The sequence below is a fragment of the Zingiber officinale genome, chromosome 9A (assembly GCF_018446385.1).
Source record: "Zingiber officinale cultivar Zhangliang chromosome 9A, Zo_v1.1, whole genome shotgun sequence".
Classification (NCBI taxonomy): domain Eukaryota; kingdom Viridiplantae; phylum Streptophyta; class Magnoliopsida; order Zingiberales; family Zingiberaceae; genus Zingiber; species Zingiber officinale.
The window spans coordinates 17834409-17844633 of record NC_056002.1 but is presented as its reverse complement, the minus strand read 5'-3'; the positions used below and the strand labels follow the sequence as shown (position 1 = coordinate 17844633).

Genomic DNA, 10225 nt, shown 5'->3' with positions numbered 1-10225 from the left:
AGAATTTGACATGCTAAGCTTCCTTTTTGAATATGCATGCTAGTTACTGTAATATGCAGAATAATATGCTAAGTTTCCTTTAGAACTTGCTGTGTAGAAATTCTATGCTGTTGCCATGCTATTTCTGTGTATTTCAGTTGAGTTACCATGATTTAGGTTGCTGGAATTAGTTTCCTTCCATGCTACTATCATGTTTTAGAATTTCTGAAACCATTTTCTGTTGGAAGTGGTTTAGGATTAAAAGCACACCAAAAGCTTAATTAAATGCCAAGGCATTTTTAATATCAGAATAAGAAAGATAACAAGTAATTAAAACAAGAGGCTAGTACCCGACATCCAAGAGCTTGTCGTTAAACAAATCCAGGTGACCATTTCCGAGGTCTTGGCCCTTGTAGACCGAGGTCTGCTCTTTTAGGATTGGTGGCTCGCAACCCCAACCTATTAGGGAACGCGCATGAGATGGTACTAAGCCTGGGCCCAAAGAAAAGAAAAGTTAAGAAAGAAAGAAAGAAGAAGTGAGTAAAAGATAGGAATTAAAAGATTAATTTCTAACACAAGGATATAAGAAATGAAACAAGTTACATGCTTAGAATAAATAAAAAGTTAGTTGCTGAAATTCTAAGCTTATAGTATTAATTTCTTGTTATCCTGCTAGATAGTGAGTATGACTTGTATCTAGTTTATTTTCTGTATACCATGAGCACATGCAGATTGTTTTAGTATTCCAGTTTCAGTACTTTTGCATTACATTCATGCATTGCGAGTTTTGTGAGATAGATTAGTACTTACTAAGCGTTTTCGCTTATAGATCCTTTTTTTTTCCCTCCTACTGCAGATAAAGGAAAAGCTAAGATATGAAAGGGAGGCGACAGGATGGTGGTGGTGATGAAAGAAGTGTGTGATGTTGAAGTGTGAAGCCTTGGGACCAAGAAAAAGTTTAATTGATTTCTTGTTTTGCTAGAGATTAATCTATTTAACTTGTCTATTCCTTATGACCGGATTCCTTTGGTATAGCTGAAAGGTTTCTTTTTAATACTGTTTCTAGGCTTGGATTTTGTTGGAATAACTCTTGTTACTTGCTACTGGATTTGATTTTTGATCAGCTGTTGTGATGAGGTAGCTTGAGTGCTATACTGCCATGCATGTTAGTTATTCTTAGCCTTCAGTTTGCTGTTGCCGTGATTAAACCTGTGCAAATTATGTTAGCCTCCAGTTTGATTGCAAGTTTAATCAGCTGCCATATACTTGTGAAATTATGTTGCTAGAATTGCTTCTTGCTTATATGCTTTTGATATGGTTGAAGCATTGTTTTTTTTTGGTTGCTGGAAGCTAGTCCCTTAGAATATGAGTTATGGTTTGGCTTTCATGGAAGCCGTAGCATGCCATGTTTATTATTAAGTTTAAATTCCTGCACAAGTCCTTAGCATGCAGTTACAATTAGCTCGGTTTAATGTTTCCTTATTAATGGTTAAAGGTTTGGCTGTTAATGAATTGTTATGCATGCAGTATTAGTAGGAACAGCCATGACCGAATTAAGCAAAGGTATATACATGCATACAAGTTGAAATGCTATTATGGAAACATGCTAATACACCTTGGTATGATAGATAGGCTTGGTTGATGGCAGCACTGAAATAATTAGTAGTAATGCAGCATGTCTTCAAAAGAGAAAAACAAAGAATAAAAAAAAACAATATATATCATGTCAAGTTTATTATCTTTAAAGTCAAGCAATATCAGTTAAGTATAATGAGTAGTTAAGTAACGGTCGCCCTCAGCGTAGTAGTAAGGAGGGTGGTCGTTACAATCATCAACAACCAAAGACAGCCAAATTGTATTGGTTTTTGTTATCATCAAGAACCAAAACCAACCCATTCGAGAAGGAAATTCCTGAGTTGGTGTGGGAGTATTAATGTGGATAAGGACCATTACTCGATGTCCAAGCTATAGCAAACTACTATGATAATCTCCCTTCATTAAAAAAAACAATCAATGCGGGACTACAATTCCATGCTCTTCACCCTTTGTAGTATAGTCCCATGTCATACCAGGAGTTAATAGCCTCACTTCTCCCCTTCTCCACCAAAGCACTCCGTCAATATAACAACTCAATTTGTTGGGATGACACTTTCCTTTTTCTACTTCAATAATGCCACTTAGAAGGCTCTTGGTGGCAAATCTTGATATTTAAATTACACTTGGTCGGGTGCGCCTGAATCTTGCAATAGTGCAACGCAAGAACGACACACGAGGATTCCAATAGCAAGCTATCAAAATGAACCCTCTCCCCATAAAAAATTAATTTAATATCATAGTGGACCAATGGTCCACGTATCAGATATTAAACTGATAAGAACAGATACTACACTTGATCTTAGCCAAAAGGCCGAGAAAGGTATGAATTTTATTTTTCCATCTTACCTTCTTTTAAAGATCCAAATAGCACACAAAGCGCTTAATTCAACGATGTGGGACTATAGTTCCATGCTCTTCGCCCTTTTTAGTATTGTCTCAAGCCATAATAAGTCAATTAATACAGTACATAATAGAAAAATATGAACAAAAACAAGGAAACACTACTAGTCCCACACCGACTCAATGAAAATTATACCAAGTCCTTAATTTCTTCAAGCACTTCAAAGAAATGAACGCGAAAACAAAAATAATATCATTTGTTAAATAGCATGTCTCTTTATCAGATCAACTCTTATTAGATATTGATATGAACTGATGTAGAATTTTAAAACCAACAAAGATCATAATTCCTGCTATATATATATATATATATATATTATTTAATTCTATTTGATTAAAATGAATATTTCAAAAGTTAAATAAATAATATTAAATTATATTTTTCCATAATTTTAATTATGTGATTACTTATTCAAGACATAACTAAAATGATTATGTATGATAATTTATATCAGATTTAGTAGATTAGTATGATACGATAGAAGTTATAGTATAAAATCTTACTCTAATATTTTTCTTCTTCTTCTTGTATAAATGTATTGAGGGATTTTTTTTCTTTTATTTATGACAACTTTACACAAGCTTAAGAGTAAGGTTAAACGGTAAGGTGAGACTAGGAGTGTTAAAAAGTAATTCGATCTAATGATTCAATCGGAGTTGACCCGAAAAAAATTAGATTCAGATTAGAAATTTCTGAGTTCGGGTCATGTTCGGATTGAAGAGTTTTGGGTTGAAAATTTTAGGGCCGGGTTTGGATCGGATTCAAGTTGACCTGAATTTGTGGTTTAGTGAATTTGTTGGGAGTTAAATTAAATTTTCTTTTAAAATTAAAATATTTTTATGTATATTAATATTAATGTTAGTATGATAAAGAAAAAAGTATTGAGATAAAAGTAAAAAATTACAGGAAAAATAGCTAAACAAGTCTTTTTGAATCATATTTAGGATTATTCAATTCGGGTTCAGATTGGTCGAGTTTGAATTTAGGATTGAATTAGAATTCGGATCGAATTCGAATTCGAATCGAATTCGAGTCAAGATATTTTTAAAAAAATCGCCCCAACCCAAATTGTCAACCTTTGGCGAGATGGCAACCGAGAGAGTTTGAGGATTCTAAATATTTAAATTTTTGTATAGAAATGAACTAAAACCTAGTTGTATTATTGGTTTTTATCATCATCATCATCAACAAAAGCCAACCAAATTGTATTGGTTTTTGTTTTCATCAAGAACCAAAACCAACCCATTCAAGAAGGAAATTCTTGAGTTGGTGTGGGAGTATTAATGTGGATGAGGACCATTACTCGATGTCCAAGCTATAGCAAACTACTATGATAATCTCCCTTCATTAAAAAAAAAATCAATGCGGGACTACAGTTCCATGCTCTTCACCCTTTGTAGTATAGTCCCATGTCATACCAGGAGTTACTAGCCTCACTTCTCACCTTCTCCACCAAAGCACTCCGGAGTTACTAGCCTCACTTCTCACCTTCTCCACCAAAGCACTCCGTCAATATAACAACTCAATTTGTTGGGATGACACTTTCCTTTTTCTACTTCAATAATGCCACTTAGAAGGCTCTTGGTGGCAAATCTTGATATTTAAATTACACTTGGTCGGGTGCGCTTGAATCTTGCAATAGTGCAACGCAAGAACGACACACGAGGATTCCAATAGCAAGCTATTAAAATGAACCCTCTCCCCATAAAAAATTAATTTAATATCATAGTGGACCAATGGCCCACGTATCAGATATTAAACTGATAAGAACAGATACTACACTTGATCTTAGCCAAAAGGCCGAGAAAGGTATGAATTTTATTTTTCCATCCTACCTTCTTTTAAAGATCCAAATAGCACACAAAGCGCTTAATTCAACGATGTGGGACTATAGTTCCATGCTCTTCGCCCTTTTTAGTATTGTCTCAAGCCATAATAAGTCAATTAATACAGTACATAATAGAAAAATATGAACAAAAACAAGGAAACACTACTAGTCCCACACCGACTCAATGAAAATTATACCAAGTCCTTAATTTCTTCAAGCACTTCAAAGAAATGAACGCGAAAACAAAAATAATATCATTTGTTAAATGGCATGTCTCTTTATCAGATCAACTCTTATTAGATATTGATATGAATTGATGTAGAATTTTAAAACCAACAAAGATCATAATTCCTGCTATATATATATATATATATATATATATATATATATATTATTTAATTCTATTTGATTAAAGTGAATATTTCAAAAGTTAAATAAATAATATTAAATTATATTTTTCCATAATTTTAATTATGTGATTACTTATTCAAGACATAACTAAAATGATTATGTATGATAATTTAAATCAGATTTAGTAGATTAGTATGATACGATAGAAGTTATAGTATAAAATCTTACTCTAATATTTTTCTTCTTCTTCTTCTATAAATGTATTGAGGGATTTTTTTTCTTTTATTTATGACAACTTTACACAAGCTTAAGAGTAAGGTTAAACGGTAAGGTGAAACTAGGAGTGTTAAAAAGTAATTCGATCTAATAATTCAATCTGAGTTGACCCGAAAAAAATTAGATTCAGATTAGAAATTTCTGAGTTCGGGTCATGTTCGGATTGAAGAGTTTTGGGTTGAAAATTTTAGGGCCGGGTTTGGATCGGATTCAAGTTGACCTGAATTTGTGGTTTAGTGAATTTGTTGGGAGTTAAATTAAATTTTCTTTTAAAATTAAAATATTTTTATGTATATTAATATTAATGTTAGTATGATAAAGAAAAAAGTATTGAGATAAAAGTAAAAAATTACAGGAAAAATAGCTAAACAAGTCTTTTTGAATCATATTTAGGATTATTCAATTCGGGTTCAGATTGGTCGAGTTTGAATTTAGGATTGAATTCGAATTCGGATCGAATTCGAGTCAAGATATTTTTAAAAAAATCGACCCAACCCAAATTGTCAACCTTTAGCGAGATGGCAACCGAGAGAGTTTGAGGATTCTAAATATTTAAATTTTTGTATAAAAATGAACTAAAACCTAGTTGTATTATTGGTTTTTATCATCATAATCATCAACAAAAGCCAACCAAATTATATTGGTTTTTGTTATCATCAAGAACCAAAACCAACCCATTCGAGAGAAGGAAATTCCTGAGTTGGTGTGGGAGTATTAATGTGGATGAGGACCATTACTCGATGTCCAAGCTATAGCAAACTACTATGATAATCTCCCTTCATTAAAAAAAAAAAATCAATGCGGGACTACAGTTCCATGCTCTTCACCCTTTGTAGTATAGTCCCATGTCATACCAGGAGTTACTAGCCTCACTTCTCCCCTTCTCCACCAAAGCACTCCGTCAATATAACAACTCAATTTGTTGGGATGACACTTTCCTTTTTCTACTTCAATAATGCCACTTAGAAGGCTCTTGGTGGCAAATCTTGATATTTAAATTACACTTGGTCGGGTGCGTCTGAATCTTGCAATAGTGCAACGCAAGAACGACACACGAGGATTCCAATAGCAAGCTATTAAAATGAACCCTCCCCCATAAAAAATTAATTTAATATCATAGTAGACCAATGGCCCACGTATCAGATATTAAACTGATAAGAACAGATACTACACTTGATCTTAGCCAAAAGGCCGAGAAAAGTATGAATTTTATTTTTCCATCCTACCTTCTTTTAAAGATCCAAATAGCACACAAAGCGCTTAATTCAACGATGTGGGACTATAGTTCCATGCTCTTCGCCCTTTTTACTATTGTCTCAATCCATAATAAGTCAATTAATACAGTACATAATAGAAAAATATGAACAAAAACAAGGAAACACTACTAGTCCCACACCGACTCAATGAAAATTATACCAAGTCCTTAATTTCTTCAAGCACTTCAAAGAAATGAAAGTGAAAACAAAAATAATATCATTTGTTAAATGACATGTCTCTTTAGTAGATCAACTATTATTAGATATTGATATGAACTGATGAAGAATTTTAAATCCAACAATAGATCATAATCCCTTATATATATATATATATATATATATATATATATATATATATATAGAGAGAGAGAGAGAGAGAGAGAGAGAGAGATCTCCCATTCGCACAGGAGATCGCTCGATTTTTTTTTTTTTAATATTTTAAATTTAAAAAATCAATTAAAAAAAATAACATTTCCTTATATAAATTTCTAATATATTAATATATCCTCTCAAGATATTACAATAATCAATAACTACTTAAATTAATTTTATTTTAATTTTTTTTAAAACCAAACACTATAACCTAATTGGGAAGTCTAAACCCTAAAGATAAAATCTAAAAAAGAAAATAGCTTTAACACTATAACCCAAAGTCTGAACCCTAGAAATAAAATCTTAAAAAAATATTTTAATTATTTTTAATTCATAAATTAAAAAATTAAAAAATTAAAAAATTAAAAAAAAAAAGAAAAAACAGTTGATATCCTGCGCGACGCGCACAGTCACGCACTGTGGCGTCGCGCAGGATAACAACTTTATATATATATATATATATATATATATATATAATTTAATTCTATTTGATTAAAATGAATATTTCAAAAGATAAATAAATAATATTAAATTATATGTTATTTTCATAATTTTAATTATGTGATTACTGTTAGTGAGAGCCCTAGAGCCAATCATGTGAGAATTGTTGTATGGACTTGATGTATCATATTCCTATATATTTATAAAGACATTTATTTATGGTTATTATACTTGTATTGGTGTCAAATAATTAAGTATAATAGCGTCCTTGAGTAGAAGGTTCTTTTCTATATCAATCGATTGGTTGAATTGATAATGAGATGATATAGAGAACAAAACTCTTAATCATTCCTAGTCAAGTATTAACATTCAGGGACAATGTTAATGCGATGAGACTAGCATGTAGGTCAACTCGATGACTTGATCTCATAAGTCATGGATATTAGATATCAAGTTGACACATGAGTATGCATTGGAAAATGTATACTGAATGACCCGCCATGAGAAAGTATCATAGATTGTTATATGAGTGTCATATACTTTCTCATGTGACTATTAGTATGATTATTAGTTCTTGGATCTGAAGTCACCACGGTTCCCTACATAAGGAGTTGCATACTTTGGCTTCGTCAAACGTCACCCATAAATGGGTGGACTATAAAGGCGACTACTGGGTTTGTAACAAATTATACGGAGAGATGTGAGTGATGTAGATGAGATCTATCCCTCCTATATGACGGGAGTGACATCATGATTCTTGATAGAGTGAGACCACTAAGTGCATGGGCATGCCCAAATAAGTCAATATGAGATATTGAGCTCATTTGATTAGAGTGAGTCTACTTGGAGTTCAAGACATAAATTGATTAGAGGATGACACGGTCTATGCCTCAATTGATCAATTTAGATGTCAAGGATAGAAAGACATTGTCACATATTGTGAGAGTCACAATTAGTAGTCACAATGGTGATGTTGGATCTCAACATTCTTGTAACTTGGGTAGTAATGATGTGTTGCTAGATTCCACTCATTGCTTATGTTTCTAAATGGGTTTAGGAGCATTACCAACGTTACAAGAACCTATAGGGTCACACACAAAGGGCAGTTAGATGGAGATTAGGTTCATATGATGGACCAAGAGGATTAGGTTCATGTGATGAACCAAATTGGATTAAGAATAATCCAAATTAGACTAATTGAGTTGGACTCAATTTGATTCATGTGTCGAATGAGTCTAATTTAAACTATGATTCATTGAGTCAATTTAAACCAATGAATAGAGATTCATTAAATTAAATTGATTTGAATCAAAGGTTAGATTTGATCAACCATGGGAGATAAGAGGTCAAGTTTGACTTGACTTGAGAGGGAAGATGAAGGGTCAAGTTTGACTTGACCAAATGCCACCTCATTGTGACTTGGCATGGGTTGGCCAATGATGATGTTCCACATCATCAAGGCTACATCATTGTATGCCACCTCATGAGGAAGACCAAGAGTCATGACTCTTGGTATTACATGGAGGTTTAAAACACTCCATTAAGTGGTCGGCCACATTAGTGTGAAGCAATTGTGTGCTCATTCAAGGCTTCTTCTTCCTCCTCTCTTCTTGTTCTCTCCTTCTCCTCCATTGCCGAGACCTCTCAAGGGTACTAGCACACTCTAAGTGGTTTTTCTCTACCTTTTTTCCGTGTGGATACGTGTAGAGGAGTGTACACTTGACACTCTACGATATCCGGCAACCATTTGGACGAGCGGGATAAGCAAAGGACATCACTACAAGGGTAACACTTCTTTCATGTAGATCTAAGGTAGATCTAGTGTAGACAAACATGTATATGAATTTTTTATTTATCTTCGCACGGATCCGTGGCTAGCTTCAGAGTTTCCGCAACGTAAAAAGTAATTTTTGCAGCTCGAATTGCTAACAATTACTTATTCAACACATAACTAAAATGATTATGTATGATAATTTAAATTAGATTTAGTTGATTAGTATGATACGATAGAAGTTATAGTATAAAATCTTACTCTATTATTTTTTTTCTTCTTCTATAAATGTTTTGAGGGATTTTTTTTCATTTTATTTCTGACAACTTTACACAAGCTTAAGAGTAAGGTTCAACGGTAAGGTGAGACTAGGAGTATTAAAAATAAATTCAATCTGATGATTCAATCTAAGTTGACCCGAAAAAATTAGATTCAGATTAGAATTTTTTATGTTTGAGTCATGTTCGGATTGAAAAATTTTGGGTTGAAAATTTTCAGGTCAGATTCGGGTCGAATTGACCTAAATTTGGGGTTTAGTGAATTTGTTGGGAATTAAATTAAATTTTATTTTTAAAATTAAAATATTTTTATGTATATTAATACTAATGTTAGTATGATAATGAAAAGATATTAAGATAAAAGTTAAAAATTATAGAAAAAATAGCTAAACAAGTGATTTTGAATCATATTTAGGATTATTCAATTCGAGTTTAGATTTGTCGAGTTCGAATTTAGGATTGAATTCGAATCGAATTCGAGCTAAGTTTTTTCTTAAATAATCAACCCAACCCAAATCTAGTCCACCTAAATTGTCAACCTTAGCCGACATGGCAACCGAGAGAGTTTGAGGATTCTAAATATTTGAATACAGCTCATTCGAGAAGGACCATTACTCATGTCCAAGCCATAGCAAACTACTATGATAATCTCTCTTCATTAAAAAAAACATCAATGTGGGACTAGTTCTATTTCCATTGGTCAGGTGCGCATGAATCTTGCAATAATACATTTTGTGCAATGCAAGAACGACACACAAGGATTCCAATTGCAAGCTACTAAAATGAACCCTCTCCTCATAAAAAATTAATTTAATATTATTGTGGACCAATGGCTCACATATCAAATACTAAACTGATAGGAACAAATATTACACTTAATCTTAGCCAAAAGACCAAGATAGGTATTAATTATATTGTTGCATCCTACCTTCTTTTAAAGATCCAAATAGCACACAAAGGGATTAATTCAACAATGTGGGACTATAGTTCTATGCTCTTCGCCCTTTTTAGTATTGTCTCATGCCATAATAAGTCAATTACTACGGTACATAAAAGAAAAATATAAACAAAAACAAGGAAACACTACTAGTCCTACACCGACTCAAGGAAAATTATACCAAGTCCTTAATTTCTTCAAGCACTTCAAAGAAATGAAAGTGAAAATAAAAATAATAT

General features: G+C 32.6%; 4 non-coding genes across 4 annotated transcripts; all 4 read right to left on the bottom strand.

Moving 5' to 3' along the window:
• Positions 1 to 2201: 2201 nt before the first annotated feature.
• On the bottom strand, positions 2202 to 2399 carry LOC122022193. Its single transcript, XR_006122907.1, has one exon. It is a non-coding gene; the product is annotated as a U2 spliceosomal RNA (small nuclear RNA).
• Positions 2400 to 4091: 1692 nt separating this feature from the next.
• On the bottom strand, positions 4092 to 4289 carry LOC122022010. The gene has a single exon (XR_006122760.1). It is a non-coding gene; the product is annotated as a U2 spliceosomal RNA (small nuclear RNA).
• Positions 4290 to 5938: 1649 nt separating this feature from the next.
• On the bottom strand, positions 5939 to 6135 carry LOC122021998. The gene has a single exon (XR_006122749.1). It is a non-coding gene; the product is annotated as a U2 spliceosomal RNA (small nuclear RNA).
• A 3615-nt stretch (positions 6136 to 9750) lies between these two features.
• On the bottom strand, positions 9751 to 9955 carry LOC122022092. Its single transcript, XR_006122832.1, has one exon. It is a non-coding gene; the product is annotated as a U2 spliceosomal RNA (small nuclear RNA).
• Positions 9956 to 10225: the final 270 nt, after the last annotated feature.